Source organism: Phyllostomus discolor, chromosome 11, assembly GCF_004126475.2.
Source record: "Phyllostomus discolor isolate MPI-MPIP mPhyDis1 chromosome 11, mPhyDis1.pri.v3, whole genome shotgun sequence".
Classification (NCBI taxonomy): Eukaryota; Metazoa; Chordata; class Mammalia; order Chiroptera; family Phyllostomidae; genus Phyllostomus; species Phyllostomus discolor.
Window position 1 is genome coordinate 44,603,641 of NC_040913.2, and position 18,147 is coordinate 44,621,787.

The window sequence follows — 18,147 nt, forward strand, 5'->3', positions numbered from 1 at the left end:
CTATCTTCTCCCATGTTAACTCATTCTTCCCATTAGCAGGAGACAATATTTGCCTCTTAAGAATGTCATATAGAGATACTTCCCTACAAGGGAATGATATTTGGAGGACTAAGCTCCTTAGATAGTATTTTTCTCTACTTCAATCTTCCAGGTCAAGGACCATCTGCGCCTGAGAAAGTGGTCTATTTTTCTAACTGTGTTTGGATCACCAATTAGTCCCAGAAAGCTCAAGGTCTATAATAATGTTGGAGAACTGAAAATATTATGTCAACTTGCAATGAAACATGAATTATCAAAACACTTATTTAATGAAATACCTATAAAGATTGTATCATAACTTCTCTGATTATCAAACTTAATATTCATGTAGATATCATTATCATTGAAAATCATTTGTGAGTGGGGCTTTTTCATTTTGTAAAAAAACAATTCCTGAACAATTTTGGACCAATCAGAGCTGTTTTTAAATGAAAAGAGTAACTTATAGCCAAATAATTTCAAAAGCAAAATTATAAAAATCTTGTCCAAATGCCCTTTAAACAAAATTAACCAGATGTCAGATGTGAATGCAATGCCATGTTCCATATGGTGTGGGGCAAGGCCTCCAAAAGTAAAGCTGCTGCTGCCTGGAGCCCACTGAGGTTTCGAATGGCTGTTCTGAGGCACTGGCTGCGTCTTTCCTGCCAGCCACTTGTCAGGGAAGCAAATCTCTATTTCCCCCTAAAATTCGCCAAACTCAGTTCAGCATAAAGTGCCATTCCCAGCTTTTATTCACAGATTACTTACAGATTATCAGGGGTAGGTGGTGGAGCAGGCAGAAACTGTCCCTGAAGAACATAGATATGAAAGAAAAACATCTGACCCATGGCTCTGAATGCAAATTCATGTTACCTTAGTGTAATCACACCTATTTATGGTTTTGTTATTTATAAAAATTATGATGAATGTGCTTTGAGGGAGTTACAGCATAGTGTTATTGCTACTACGGCTTATTATTTTCACAGCTAGATGGCTTAAACTTGCCCAAGCAAATATTTTAAAAGAATTCACACTAGCAACTTCCAGCCAATATGGAGGTGGAGGTAGGTTGTGCCTCCTCACACAACCAAAAGAAGGACAACAACAAATTTAAAAACAAAAACCAACCAGAACTGATAGAAAATTGAACTGTATGGAAGTCTGACAACCAAGAAGTTACAGAAGAAACATTCACCCCGACTTATAGGAGAGGCAGACACTGCCACCCGGAATGAAGAAGACTGGAGGCAAGGTGGTAGCTGGCAGACTAGGCAAGGTGGTGGCTAGTGTAATGAGCAGCCACACATTTGTGTGCAGATAAATTGGGAGGACCAACTGGGGGATGAGACAGACTGCACAATCCAGGGTTCCAGCGTGGGGAAATAAAGCCTCAAAACCTCTGAATGAAAAAACCTGTGGGAGTTGAGGCAGAAGGAGAAACTCCCAGTTTCACAGGAGAGTTTGTTGGAGAGACTCACAGGGTCCTAAAACCTACAAAAACCCACCCATCTGGGAATCAGCACCAGAAGGAACCAATTTGCTTGTGGGTAGCTGTGGAAGTGACTGAAAGCTGGCCAAGAGCTGAACAAGCTGCACTGTTCCCTCTCTGACCCCACCCCCACTTACAGTGCCACAACACAGTGACATGGGTTGTCAAATACCTAAGGCGTTGCCCCTTACTATGTTATAGCCATGCAGAGACAAAAAAAAAAAATGGCCCAAATGAAAGAACAGACCAAAGCTCCAGAAAAAGTAAAACTAAGTGACAAAGAGATAGCCAACCTATCAGATGCACAGTTCAAAACACTTGTAATCAGGATGCTCATAGATATGGTTGAGTATGGTCACAAAATGAGGAAAAAGTGAAGGCTGTGCAAAGTGAGAATGTACAGGAAACCAACAGTGAAGGGTAGGAAACCAGGACTCAAATCAATGGTTTGGACTAGAAGGAAGAAATAAAGAAATAAGCATTCAACCAGTACAGAATGAAAAAACAAGAATTCAAAAAAATGAGGAGAGGCTTAGGAATCTCCAGGACATCTTTTAATGTTCCAATATCTGAATCATAGGGGTGCCAGAAGGAGAAAAGGAACAGCAAGAAATTGAAAACTTATTTGAAAACATAATGAACATTTGCCGGAACTTCCCCAATCTGGCAAATAAAATAGACTTTCAGGAAGTCTATTTTATTAGAAGCTCAGAGAGTCCCAAAGAAGTTGGACCCAAAGAAGGACACACCAAGGCACATCATAATTGCATTACCCAAGATTAAAGATAAGAAAAGAATCTTAAAAGCACAAAGAGAAAAGGAGACAGTTACCTACAAAGCAGTTTCCATAAGACTATCAGCTGATTTCTCAAAAGAAACCTTACAGGCAAGAAGGGGCTGGAAAGTATTCAAAGTCATGAAAGGCAAAGACCTACATCTAAGATAATTCTATAAAGCAAAGCTATCATTTAGAATAGAAGGGCAGATAAAGTGCTTCTCAGATAAGGTCAAGTTAAAAGAATTCATCATCACCAAGCCCTTATTATATGAAATGTTAAAAGTACTTATCTAAGAAAAAGAAGATTATAAACACTGGCATAGACCCTGGCTCGTGGGGTCCACCACATTGTGGATGGGGGAGAGACAGTCACACGGACTATCAAGTCCTGAGGAGGAAAAGCACAGGTGGCTTTGCTCTCAAGAGGAGCCAAAAGCCTCAGCTTCTGATATGACAGACCTTTATTTCTATATCCTGCACATTACATAATGGTCCTCCTTTACTATCACAGGTTGGCTTTAGGTGGTTACCTTTTACAAAAAAACAAAGGAGTCAATGCCACTAATCACATCACAGAAGAAGGATATTTGAAAATAAAAAAGGAAAAGTAGTTGAACCAGTTACACTCCATACTGAGGAGTTTTAGCATGGATTTTAGGAAGTTACAGTAAGCACTTGCTGTCTCAATTCAGGGTGAGGGAGTTTTAGCAAAAGCAAGTCTCAGAGCAACCTAGGTATATTGCAGGCCTGATTCCCTAGGAGGGAACCTATTTGTAGGGGTGGGTCCTGTGCATCTCCTAATGGAAGCTGGGCCCACACCACACAGAATGGTCTCCTACAAAATACAAGCAGTAAAATGACAACAAACTCACGACTATCAACAACCAAACCTAAGAAAAAACAAAAACAAAAACGAACTAAGCAAACAACTAGAATAGGAAAAGAATCACAGAAGTGGAGATCACATGGAGGGTTATCAGCGAGGGAGGGGAAGTGGGGAATAGGGGGAAAAGTACAGGGAATAAGTAGCATAAATGGTAGGTAGAAAATAGACAGGGGGAGGTTAAGAATAGTATAGGAAATATAGAAGCCAAAGAACTTATACATATGACCTATGGACATGAATTAAGGGGGTGCAGAATGCGGGTAGAAGGGGGTGTGAAGGGTAAATGGGAGTAAAAAAAAGAATTCACACTAGCATTACAACATTTCTTCCTTTTGAGTCTTAATGAAAAAGATCTTCTGCTCTTTAAGTCTTGTGATATCTCACTCTTGTGCAATTCTAAAATTTATGGTTTATCACAAGATAGTGTTTATTATAAAATAATAACTAAGAAAACAACCAGCAACTGGTGGTTATACAGTGTGGTGTATGAAGTGAAGGTATTTGAGAAATGCAGTCAACTCCCAATATTTACCAAGCCTTGAACATTGATGCAATTAGGATAATGATTTTATTACTTGCACACTGAAATAGACACGTGTTCATGTACTTACCCAGCATATCAACCTGACACAAATTCTACAACACAGTTTTATTAACTAGGGAAAAACAGTGAGACACATAACCTAAAACTAAATGCACCATCATTTCTAGAATTCCCACAGGGTAATCTCCGAACACCAAACTCTCACTTTAACCATCCTCATTCGGACATTCCCCAAATTCTTGCTACCATTCCTAACTAACAGCTAGTTCAACTGTCCTTTTTTCCAGTACTGAAAATTGCATGAAAATGCAATGACACATTTCTTTTCCATCTGAGAATAAACATCAACACACATTAGGTATATGGGAATGAATATTCTAAGGACATTTTAATTTTAAAAGGTATTATTACTAACACTAATACTTGTAATGAGTTAAGGAAGCTAAAGTTTTAAAATAAAAGGAAAAATATCATTCCCTTGTCACTTTTCCCCAGAGACAGCCATTGGGAAAATAACTTACTATATAAATAGTCCCACATATGTAGTTATGTGAAAACCCACAACAACCTATGAAATAGATGTTATTAGCAACTCTTTAAAAAAGACTTTATTTATTTATTTTTAGAGAGAAGGGAAGAGAAGGAGAAAAAGAGGAAGAGAAACATCATCGTGTGGTTGCCTCTCATGCACCCTCCACTGGGGACCTGGCCCACCACCCAGGCATGTGCCCTGACTAGGTATCAAACTGGTGACCCCTTTGTTTACAGGCCCACACTCAATCCACTAAGCTACACTATCCAGGGATATTAGCAACTTTTTACAAAAGAAGAAAACTAATATTCAGACTTAGGTCATTTCCCCAAGGTCACAAAGCTAATGAACGTCAGAGCCCAGGGTTCTGTTTGGGCCTGGTCCTCTATTGTTCTAGATTTGCGGAACTGAGGTTCTCTCCAACAAAGAGCCAGAGTAGGAAGTCCCTTTTGGTTTGATTGGTGACAGAGAGAGAGAAAGAGAGTGTCTGGGTTAGAAGAATTAGCTTCTTCTTCTGGGAATGCATTCACTCAAGAGATCTGTATTTAATGCTTATTGAACGCAGATCGCTGTGCTTGAGATCAGCTACCTAATGGTAAGACACAGACTTCACCTTTAAGGAGTTTACAAATTAAAAAACATTAGCAGGTTTGAGCATGCTATAGTCCCCCACACTATACATTCTTAGGAGCCTGCTTAATATAAGAAAACAACAACTATATTCTGAATATAACTACTTATTAATGTATTGCTAGGCTTGCAGGAAGGAAGGACACTCACTAAGATTACTCCCTTGCAATAACAAGTGAGGTGAGCAGTAAGAAAACATGAAGCCAGAGTTGCTTGGAGGGAAAATGCCTGCATCAGCATTGCGCTGGGAGACAGTCTGTGGTGGCCAGGCAGAGCACAGTCTGAGGATCCCACAGTGACCAGGACCTGGAAGCTTTGTTGTATCTCTGCATGACCCTCATCCTAGGGCCCAGCCAGCCATCTTAGTTATAAAGTAGGTAAGGAAAAGAATCTGAATAAATCAGCAGAAATCACTGCTGGAAAACATTTCAAGATCCATGCTTTATTAAGAAGCCCATTTTTTTTCTAAAGTCAGAATAGTAATTGCACATTAGAGAAAAAAAGAGGGAGAACAAAGTCATGAGATGTCCACCTATGGTTGATTTGTATGTAGCCTGAGTTTCAATGGGTTAGATTTTATCAGAAAGTCTCACAGCACCTTAGCCCAAACTGGGCTTAATTTTGTCCAAATACATATATTGAGGGTAAATCTGTATTTTGAGCTGAGAGGCTGGTATAAGCATTATCACCTTCAAGAACTGCCTGGAACTGTTCTCCCTGTGTAGATAGCTCCTTCACCAACACCCACCGCTTTTCTGCACCCTAACAAAACATAATAGTAGGAGGAGATAGAAGGGCAAGATGGAAAGGCTGGTCAGGGCCATATGAATGGGATTCCTGGGAGGTAAAGTTGGGTTATTAACTCCTCTTTCCACCCCCTTTGTGCCAGAAACCCTTCCCACCCTACTCTCACTTTTCCCCAACATGGTGCCTCTAACACAAGCTATCAACAGTGGCAGCTAGCTATAAGGCAGGCCCGGAATTCTGTTCCCTTTTCTGCAGCCACCATGAACCAGAGCTACAGAAAGTAGAAAGTGAAGGTACTGTGGAGCTTGGTAGAGCCACAAGCTATGTAAACCAGAAATCCCAACTTCTAATTTCTATTCCAAGGGAGCACCAACATATTGGAGACATGGGAAACAAAGGTTCTATGTTACTGCATGATGTATAACTGAATCAAAGTCTCACTGTGAGCTTATCAGATTCATTATCAATTTTGACCCCTGTGTGTGGCAGGGGTTTCTCTGTAGCATGGCTGTTCTGGTCTGTAAACTGCTGTGGTCCAGTAGATTAAACAGACAGAACAGCCAGTCATCTTGCTGTCTTAATCCAGCAAAGTTCAGAACAATGGCAGGGGCTTTTGGAAATGCTGTTTGCTGTTAGATCACACACTTGGGAACCAAGGATATGAGCAGATCCTTTTAGGAAGGACAGCAAATTAAAGAGAACATGTGAATTAGTACTGAAAATGTGATGCAGAATAAAATAGAGGTTAGAGTTGTATCATTCCAATCAGAGTTGTATTAAGCTCAAATTGTTTCTGAATTTGCAAGTGCTTTGCTATATTAAATTGCAAAAATTAGTCCATATGAGGAGAAAAAGTGATTTCTGAAATACATTAAGTACAATGGTTATAAATTTATATATGAGATCTAGAAAAGTACATTTTCTCCATGATATATGATCACAGTTATATATATAAGCAGTAGGGGCTCAACATGGAAGCTAACCAAAGCATTCAGCTCCAAAGCATGGCTCGTCTTTTCCACTGCAGCAAACAACATACACGGTATTAATAAGTGGTTCATGACTCATGCCTTACTAATGTGAGGGGAGAGGTGTTAGAATTAGAACAAAACAGCAGCTAAGTGAGCTACTCTTCAGTTTCTTCCCTTTACCTAAAACAAAACAACTGACCAGCTATTAGTTAATAACACATTTAAAGTTTGCCCAGATGAAGAAATTAATAGCAGTAACAAGATGCTGAGGTTAACAGAAGATTGTCCATTTACCTACATATACTTAAACTAAATAGGAAACTACAGCACATTTGGTCAGAAAGTCTATTTTTCTTTTCTTTTCCTTCCTTCCTCCCTTCCTCCCTTCCTTTCTTCCTTCCTTTGTTGTTCAGAGAATACTGTTTTAGATATGGGTATTTTCAAATTCTGATCAGAACTGGCAGCTGTAAAAGAGCTGGGGAAATAATGAGACTCCAGGACTTATGTGACACATTCACAAACACCAAGAATTTTTAATGAAGGAACAATGTCCACAATTAGATTTGAAATAAGGTTTTCATTGTGGGCATTCTTACAGTAAGTGGAGTATATGTGGATTTTACTTTATATTTAGTAAATGACATATATGTTAAAAACTGCCATGATTAAATAGAAAATAAAAGCAAATTGTTGATCACAGATTTTTCTTCTAGATTTACAGAAGTGTGGCAGTTTTTAAAATTGTATTTCATTCTATTTAAGTGCCATCTATGAGGTATATGTCCGTCATGACCTAAAGCTGTCCTGTTGTATTACATGGATAAATTTTTACTTGTCTGATATGTTTAAAACTGTGAAAAAATTCAAATTTAGAGCTTTTGGGGAGAAAGATATTGAGCTCCCCCATTTGCAAACTGAACTAGCACAAATGAATATAAAAACACTTGACAGTATAGAAGATAAGAAAATGGAGTGGGGTGATGATTACTTAATTTTCATTTTTAGGCTAAAGTTGATCTCTTGTCTTCAGATGGTGTAAGTTTCTAGCATTACAGAAACATGCACAGCTTCCAATTGCTCTTGGGTAGCCTCCAAGCTCCTTCAGCATTTGCCTTCTAGTCACCTTGGCAACCTCAGTTGCTGCAACTCCCTTTCCCCTGGAGCTCCCGGGACACAGAGCTTATTACTCTTCCTTGAGCCTGAAAAGCATTATCCTCTCTCAGTGACTTTGCACTTGTGGTTCCCCCAGATACATGTAGAACAACCCTGCCTGCTCCTCTTAGTCCGTTCTCTGCTGAAATATCACCCTCTGTAGGAAGGCCTTTCCTGACCTACCTAAAATAGCATCTTCACTTACCTTCTGTCTTTCTACCAGTTCTATTTCTCCATAGGATTTCTCAGTCTCAAAGGTTCTATTACACAATTATTTCTTCAGTAAGTTGGGCTTCTACAAGGACAGGCTGACTTTTAAAACTTTAAAGTATTTTTCCTCCTAAGTCTCCATCAGCCAAAACAGTGTCTGGTACACAGTAGACATGCATCCTCCTTTCCCTCCCCACATACAAATTCACTATGTGGGGAATAAATATTATGAGTTTGTATGTTGTATGTGTGTACAAAGTTACATACATACCATAAAATACTATATTGTGTTTTTTATTTTCTGTATTTTGATGCTTTGACATCTGAGGCCTTGCTGACACTAGAGAGCTAGCCTGTTCCTAGAGGTAGCAAACAACACTCCTGGCAACACCCACTTCAAATGCAAACCAACATTCCAGAGCTCATACCCTCAATCATCCCTCTTTGTGGGGCTCACATACGAAACCACTATCCTTTAGGGCCAGAAACTAGACAAACAGAGCCAGCCCCTGTACCTCAGAGCCCTGAAATTTTTCAGACTTGCCAATCCTAAGGCTGTATATCATGCTTCACCAGTTCTTTCCCTGGGAAACCACCATGAAACCTCTTGACATCACTTTTTCTTCCCCCTGCACCCAACAGGCCCCAGTGCCTCCAGTGTGGCCTCCTGTGCTGTGGGCATGTTCTCTCCTCTTAGGAATTCGAACAGACTACCTTTGCTGGGGCCATCTTCTCCTGATCTCTCGGACTCACCATACTGAATAATAATAAAGTTTATATTTTTAAATGCACATACACAAATTTGTTGAATAACTCAAGCAAATGAAATTCACTGTATCTTCAAGAAAAATGGTATATAATCACCAGGAGTTATGGTTTCCCTGGACCCACAAGAGAGAAAATGACTGACACTGTAAGAATTCATGTGAAATTTAGTTCTTATCTTGGCTCTGAGATTAATTTACAGGTTGTTTTTGTGGTTATTGCTGACTTCCAATTTGAACCTCAAGCTTTTTGGGGGTCTAGAGACCATTAACTCAAGGGAGCAAGTAACCCTGCCTTCTTTTTGCTAAACACAAATGATTAACAGTGGACAGCAAATTCCAATAAATGATCACTAAAACACATACAAGTTTATTTGCTTTAAATATAAGGAAATAATAAGACCTACCCATAATTTTCTAAATTGTACAGGAAGCTCTAAAAATATTGAGAACACATTTGCATCACTTGAAGCACCCAGGGATTTTTTTCAACACATTAGAGCACAGTTGTTGTCTTTTCATTCCAAGAAAATCTAGTTCATTTTGTTCCATGGCCCATGGTCAGATACATCGATGATCTCTGCTGGAACACACCTCAGGCAGCATTAAGCCTGGGCCTGACAGGCAGAGCAGCTGTGGAAACTGATCCTGAGAAGCTGACCTTTGATTCACCCTCATGGTAGGCTGAGAGGAATGTGCTGGGTGGTTACCCATTATTTGCACCTGGTAAGGTGGAACACCAGAGGCTGCAGTTTTTCAACACAGTAAGGAAGGGCCAGACAGATAGAAGGACATCCACAGGAATGGCAAAGAGAGCTCTTGAGAGTTTCACCCCACAGTTGCTGTTTTGGCAGGAGAGCCTTCACTAGGATTTGATAGGCAGGAAAGCTTAACTCCCTAAAGGAGAACGTGCCATGAAGCCTCCCATTCTATGCAGCTGTCTTCACACAGGCAAACTCGTGCCTCCTGTACTAAATTACATAGCTCTTTCCAACAGAGTCACTTTGCTGACAAACACCTACTCCCAAATAGAAATACCTGACCCTGATTAAGGTATTAGTAATATTAAGAGAATAATTTTCTGAAAACTTCTGAAAGGTCATAAGGCTTCACTCATATGCTTTGAAAGCATGCTTTTCAAGTAAGTGCAAGGATTAAAAATTTATGTTAAAGGAGAGAGGATCATTCTCTCTAGTGCATCAGCTTCCTTTCTCACTGTTGGCACACACTGCCTCCTATATGTGTCACTCGTGGGCTGTTCCCCATGAGTGACACATATGCTCTATACTCTAGATCCACGAGTTACTCTATGCATCCTTCCATTTAGGCTCACATCAAGGCCCAACTTGTCTGTGAAACCTTACAAGACCAACTCTTCATGCCTGTTTGCTCCTTCTAATGACAGAATTCCTCATGGGTGGTATGTCCAGGAATTTAATGTGAGACATTAATTAATTATTTTATTTTTTAATAGTTGTGTTTACATTGAGCCATGAAATTAATGTGTAAGTATATTAAAAATAGTCAGATATGGGCAGTTTCATAAAGTTCAAATTCATATATATCAGGAAGAAGAACCCTAAGATTTTGCTGATATTATTGCTTAGAAAGAGGCTAGAATAGATACTTTCTTATGTATAAATAAATGAGTAAATAAATGTTCTGATGGCACAGGTATAGCAAATTAAGCTGGTGCCCACAAATAAACTGCAGGACAACTGTATTTTCACAATAAATATTCCATATGTCCCTTTATTTGTCTGTTTGTGTTTTCTCTCCAACTAATTTCCCAGACATTGAAAGGCAGGGAGCAATTTGAATGATCAAGTTCTCAGCATACACAGCACACAGACCTTATGATAGGGCTTTGTGTGGTCACTTATGATGATGACATCTCTTCAGAAAATACAATTTGTTTTCCTTTCTGCTATTTATTCTAATGCCGAAAACTGATGGACCACGCTGTTCCTGCCAGGAAGCCTGAGACCTGTAGCAATTTAAAACCCAGGACTTTTAGTAGTATTGCATGTTACAAACTGCCAAAAAGTATTAAAATACTGTGTGGTCTGTTGAACAGAACATGGGTTGACCATCTGGACTCACTATATTTAGCAGCATAATATGCATAGTCTCCTCCACGTCCCAGTTCTAACAATGTCACAAACAGGTGGGAGAAAACAGACTGTGGGGAGCCAGGTCCTCCTAAAATATCCTCTTGGCACTGTCCTCTCTGCACAGCTACTGTCCACTGCAACCAGCACTGGATCCAGTTAAATGCTGCTCTTTAAAAAATGAGCCTTGGTCTTTTGAAATTAACTAATGTGACTCATACATCTTTTTGAAAAATGTATAAAATATTAAATGTAGTTGTTATTCTGAAGGCTCTTGTAACTGATGATTTTTTAAGAAAAATACAGTGGTTAAGAAAAAATTATGCCTAGTAACCAGTCTTTATTGTCATCTATACAGTATGTCTCCACAGTAGGGGGTCAGTCACTAGATGTTGCAATCAATTATATTTTTAAAATATTGTAAAAATGTATGGTGATGAGAGGGGAAAGGTGTTATTTTCATCTCAGTGTCAGGGAAGCAAAAACTAATATGGGCTGAATCTTGAAGGACAAAGAAGACCTCACTAGGAAGAGGGAGGGAAAGTGGGCATGGTAAACCTGAGGTTTGCACGCAACATGTGGAGGCTACTGGAATATCAGAGCTGGCTCTCTCTTGACTCCTTTACCTTTCGGTGAGGTGATTCAGATTGTACTGCTCTCCACATCTGTATAATGACAATGGTAGATTTATTCTCTAAAATGTTGCTTTGAGGAAAATGTCAAGGGATTTAAATTCATGCTTCCTAGGTAACATGTTTTTCTACACAAAAAATCTAGTTTATCAACTAGAAACTAAAGTGAGCTTTTTTATAAAAGATAGACTGAAAAGATTAGAGAAATCTTGACAATGTAAATGTGTATTTATTCACTAAATCATAAAATACTAAAACTAAGATTTTATTGCTCAAAGCATAAGATCATTTTAGTAGCAAGAAAATAAAGCACATTTTTACAGCATAGAAAGTAATCTCAGAATTCATTAGCCACGAGACCAAAAATACACAAGGTATCATGATTTTAAGACAGCTTTAAATAAAGCCAGGGAAAACCAATTTACAATGGTTTGATTAGGCCAGGCTAGGAATGACAGGAGTCTTGTTTGCAACCTTGGAATGCTGGGAAGAACTACCTAACAGCCTTAGTATTGACCAACTGCAAGAAAAAGTCAACGACAACATGAAGATAACAGAGCCCAGAAAAACATTATTATACCAGCCTGGCATTGATAATGGTGAGGACAGGGAACATTAATTCTAATCAGATCCATGCCATTGACTTATGAAAGAAATTTTAAAAAGTTAGCAAAGTTTTGTTGTCATAATCCTATTGAATGAAGAGGGGGTGTCACTATAGAAATCACTATGTCTTTACAAGAACTTCTCTTACAAATTCTATTCCCAAAGGAAGAGAAATAACTGGAAACACTGACAGAAAATAAAGACAGTCAAAAGGGGGCAGGGAAAAGTTTTAGAATACTGGAGAGGCCTAAATCCAGAAGGACTATACTTGAATATTTTAGAAAAATATCAAAGGTAGTATATGGAATATATTTTAAAATATCCAAAGGTGAGGAACAAGGAAGAATAGAAACACTTTTTGGGAAGGCCACTAACAATAAATAACAAGATGACAGAATTGTTCAACTCTCATTTTGTGTCTCCTTCTGCAAGCAAAGTAATCTATAAATTAGGAAGGGTCTAATAAATAATGCAGGCATGAAATTTTAGCCTAAGATCATGGTAGAAATAGGGAGAGGGAAGACATTAGAGCTAGCAGCAGATATCCTCAGAACAAAAAGCAAGTGTAAGATTCAATCCTGGAACCAAGGTGATATGGTACTAGATTAAATGCTAATCACTTTCCTCTCTTGCAAATCTGAGTTTGTAGCATATCTACTAGGATTAGGTTATTTGACCTTGAGAACTTCATTCAACTTTGGAAACTGCCCATAATTACTGAAATTCCAGAGTTGGTGTCAGTTTTGGAATGGCAAATTACTAGCATTGTGGCTTGGGTAAAATGATAAAGGATGAGAGGAAAGAAGGGGAAGGGCCTAGTTAAAGAACACATATGAATGACCCATGGACATAAACAGCAAAATAGGATTGACTGTGGGAGTAGGGCAGGGGGTTGGCAGTGCAGCAGAGAGCAATGGAGGAAAATTGGAACAACTGTAGTAGAACAATTTTTTAAAAAGAAAAGAAAATATAAAAGAAGAAAAGATAGAAGTTGAAAGTAATCACATATTAAAAGGAAAGCAAATATAGATGATAGTCTAGGTTAGTTAAGTAAGACATCAAAGAAGAATTAGGGCCAATGAGTAGGGGGATACAGCAAATTGGTTTCAGGTTTATTCATTCTTTTCCCCATTAATTCAGTGAATATTTAGTTAACCTCTGCTGTGCACAGCACCATTTTAAGTTCTAGGCAAACAAAAACTCACTCCAAAAAAGGGAGGGCTAGACAGATGAGTTAGTATATAGGTAGGTATGTATATATAAATGGGTACATTAATTAAAACACAGGTTAACAGAAAGACACAGGTTAACATTGTTAATACAATGGAAGAACCAGTCAACTCTGCCAGTGTAAATGATTTTAGATTTTCCTGAAGGATGGATGGTGAAAATGGGAAGGTTGATTATTAGTATTAAAAGAAATTTTTAAAAAGTGTTTTAGCCCTGGCTGGTATGGTTTAGTGGATTGAGTGCCAGACTGTGAAGCAAAGGGTCACCAGTTTGATTCCCAGTCTGGGCACAGGCCTGGGCTGCAGGCCAGGTCTCCAGGATGGGGCACGCAAGAGGCAACCACACATTGATGTTTCTCTCCCTTTCTTTCTCCTTCCCTTCCCCTTTCTCTAAAAATAAATAAATAAAATCTTTTAAAAAAGTGTTTTAGGCACTAACAACACCTGAGCTAGTAAACTCAGGTGAAAAGTGTATGGCATGGTGTAGAAAAGTGAGTAATTTTGTTTAACTGGAGCTTTAGGGGAAAATGGTGCATAGTGGGGAATGATACTGATATTAGTCAGACCATGCTAAAAAGTTTGATTTCCATGGACAACGGAAACCTAATAGAATATTTTAAATTGGGAGTAACAGGATGAAATTTGTAGTTCAGAATGATAATCTTGTTGAAGTGGAGTGTAAGCTCACAGGGGAGAAGCTCAAGGTGGCATAACCTATTTCAAGGTAATTACTAGAGACTGTGGAAGATGAGGCAGTGGCAGTGGAGACTGGAGACAGGAAATAGATTTGAGAGATATTTCTAGAGATAAAAAGAGAGGATCTGAGCAACTGGAATACAGTGATGATGGTCCAAGAAGGCAATCCTCAAAAACCATCCACAGATTTCTTGCTTGGGGACCTGGCGGATAAAAATAGGGATTTTCAAGGCACAAAAACAGTTACTTGTTTAGTTCACTTAAAAAGGAGAAAATGTAGAGATCTGTGCAGACCCCTGGGAGAGACTACATGACTCCAGCGGACCCAGACATCTCCATCACCCTGCCATGGACACCTCAGGGCACAAGCAGCAGCAGCAGCCCTGTCGCCCCAGATCAGGAACCAGCCCTGGGCTGAAAAATACTGGCCACAGACACAGAATGATCTTTCTCATTAGGACATGGTGAGTACCATGAAAAAAATTATCAGTGAAGACCAACTGCGACACCTGTTTCTCTACGGTCCTCCAGGCACAGGAAAGACATCCACCATTCTAGCCTGGGGAAAACAGCTGCACAAAGACAAAGACTTTGGCCCCATGGTCTTGAAGCTAAATGCTTCAGATAATCAAGGACTAGGTATCATCCAGGGATTAAATCTGAGCTTTGCTAATACAAGGACAATATTTAAGAAAGGCTTTAAACTAATGATACTGGATGAAGCTGATGCCATGACTAAAGATGCCCAGGATGCCTTGAGGAGAGTGACTGAGAAATTTACTGAAAATACCAGATTTTGCCTCATCTGTAATTATCTGTCAAAGATCATCCCCACCTTGCAGTCCTTCTGTATAAGGTTCTGATTCAGTCCCCTAACTCCTGAACTCATGGTTCCAGGCCTGAAACATGTTGCAAAGAGAAAGTTGATATGAGTGAAGACGGGATGAAAGCACTTGTGACTCTTTCCGTGGAGATGTGCAATGGGCTCTGACCATTTTGCAGGGTACCAATATGGTCTTTGGAAAAGTGACAGAGGAGACCATCTATACCTGTGCAGGTCATCTGCTCAGGTCAGACATTGCCAACATTCTGGACTGGATGTCGAATCAAGACTTCACCGCAGCCTACAGAAATATTATAGAGTTGAAAATTCTGAAAGGGTTGGCATTACATGATATCCTGACAGAGATATACTTGTTAATGCACAGCATTGACTTTCTATCTTCAATTTGAATACATTTATTGACTGAAATGGCAGAATTTGAGTACAGACTTTCTATTGGCACCAATGAGAAAATTCAGGTGAGTTCCCTCATTGCAGCCTTTCAAGTGACCAGAGACAGTGTCACAGAGGCCGACTCAGGGCCATTTGCTGCAATTCTGAGGCCCAGCAGTGACTAGAGAACAGGGTACTTGGTTATGGGGTGAACTGCCACCTGGGGCGAGGGGATGAAGCCACAATCACCCCAAGTCTTGGAAAATTATTATTCCAGGCATGGGTGGGGAGACCCATAAAAAGTATATTGTTTTTGGCTGTCTGCAGTGGAGACATGCAAAACAGTTTTAACATACAGTTGTCTTATTGTACTGCACACTTATGTTCTATAGGAAGTAAAAACCAAACACCTTTATTTCAATCTTCAGGCTTTTACCTTTCAGTTGCTTGGATGGCAAAAAGTCTACCCCATTTCATTTCGGACACTAAAGTTTTCAAATCTATATGGCTCACATCTTCCAATTCAACATAAACAGAACATCTCTAAAATCATGTGTAATCTGAGACATTGTCCATGTATCTACTTTTAGAATAGATGTTAACAGATTTCTGGCCAAAACTATTATACTCATAAAATGGACTCAATTCTCTTACTTTAGAAACTGGTTTTTATTTATCCTCTTGAAGCAGAGGAGTTACTACCAGGTCCCTTATTGTGGGTGGACAGTAAACTTTCAATTTATGCCATTAGGGGCCGGAGGTTGTACAACACTCATGTGTATTTAATGCAGGGAGTGTACGTGAGATTAAGCCTGACTCTAAACCTGAGCCTGCCAGAGGGATTAGGGCCTGTGTGCCTGTGTAGCATTTCACAGCAGTCATGCCACATTTATATCATTCTTCTTAATAGAAATAAAGCAGCTTTCTTGTTTAACAAAGAAGGAGAAAATGTAAGCTTTCTACAGAGCAGTCAAATGCTTTCCTTACTGAACTTACATGACATATAGAAGCATGTTTGTCCCCCAGGCAGATATCTGCTTCTCTCAGTAGCCACAGGGCTGTCTTCTGTGCCTGGTACATGCCTCTCAACACCGGAAGGCCATTTTAGTCAGTTAAGAAGGTTTTTGTTTTTTTTTTTAAAACAAAATGCATGCTGCTCTCCACCCCCAGCAGATTTTAACTCAGTGGATCTGATGTGTGAAGCAGGCATTATTAAATAGCTCCTAAGGAGATTCTAATGTGCATTAATATTTAATAGCCACTGTAGTATACAGTGAATAAATATTTGATAAATTAGTTAGAAGAAGGAATGGAAGGAGAGAACTTCAGGAAGGTTTCCTGAAACTTTTGAAGAAGTAGCTGGTTGACCCTCTGTATTCAACAGTATAATATTTATGTTATTTCTTTTTCTATTTTGTTTTTTAAAATTTTGGGTTTCAATTCAGATTACATTCCATATTTTGTATTATTTTGTATTAGTTTCAGGTGTACAGCATAGTGGTTAGACAATTATATAATTTACAAAGTGACCTCCCTGATATTTCCAGTATCCACCTGGCACTACACACAGTTATTACAATATTACTGAGTATATTTCCTATGTTGTACTTTACATCCCCATGATAATTTTGTAACTACCAATTTGCACATCTTAATCCCTTCACCTTTTTCACTCAACCCTCATCCCCTCTGGCAACCATCTATCTGTCAAAGATCATCCCCACCTTGTACTCCTGCTATATAAGGTTCTGATTCAGTCCCCTAGCTCCTGAACTCATGGTTCCAGGCCTGGAGCATGTTGTAAAGAGAAAGTTGTGCTTTCTCTGACTGACTTATTTTACTTAGCATAATACCATCTAGGTCCATCCACACTATTGTAAATGGTAAGATTTCATTCTTTTTTTAAAAAAAATTAAATGTATTGGGGTGACATCGGTTAACAAGAGTATGTGTGTTTCAGGCATACAGTTCTATGATACTTGATCTGTATATCACATTGTGCGACACCCACCAAAGTCAAAGAGTCCTCCTTCACCATATATTTGGCCCCTTTTACCCTTTACTACTCCCCAACCCCCTTTTCTCTGGCAACCACTGTACTGCTGCCTGTGGCTATGAGTTTTTGTTTATTTGAAGATGTGGTTCATATATACAAAGGAATACTACACAGCCTGAAGAAAGGATAAAATACTGCCATTTGCAACAACATGGATGGACCTTAAGAACATCATAGTAAGTGAAACAAGCCAGTCAGAAAATGCCAAGAATCATATGATTTCACTCATAAGTGGGATTTCATTATTTTTATGGCCAAGTAATATTCCATTATATATGTACCACAAATATTTATACACTTGTTTGTTGATGGGTAGTTGGGTTGCTTCCATATCTTAGCTTATTTTAAATAACTGCAATGAACAGGGGGTGTATATATTCTTTTGAATTAGTGTATCTGAAGAAACTCAATAGCATAGTATTGACTGAGAAGTGTGCAAGAGGACCTTTCAGATCTTTCAATCTTAAGGATTCATGAATATGATGTTATGGTATCCCTGGTTTTGATTCTTACAGGCAGAGCACTGGCTGAGCAATCACTGGTCTGACCTGAGGATTCTTACATCTCTTACATTATTAATGGCCATCCTCTTTTATGGTAACCTATTCTTTAACCTCATAATGTTTTGTGTATTTGTAAATACATATTTTCTCCAATGTCTGTCTCTTCTACTAGACTGAGGTTCCATGCATTGTTTCTTTTGCTCATCAATATTTGTCTAGCACCTAACTAGCAAAACATAGGTATTTAGTGAATAAATGATCAATGAGCCAAATTTTGTTGTGAAAGTTTTTAGACCTCATTGCATCACATTCAAAATGCCTACAGATTTGTCTATGAGTAAATTATAGACCCAGAATATGGTTTCAGAAAAAAATTT

General features: G+C 38.9%; 1 protein-coding gene and 1 pseudogene across 1 annotated transcript in view; one reads left to right on the forward strand and one right to left on the reverse strand.

Annotated features, from left to right (window-relative positions):
• Positions 1-18,147, reverse strand: part of ENOX1 (ecto-NOX disulfide-thiol exchanger 1) — a 282,243-nt gene that overhangs the window by 247,061 nt on the left and 17,035 nt on the right. The window lies entirely within an intron of this gene.
• LOC114508831 lies at positions 14,344-16,328 on the forward strand (annotated as a pseudogene).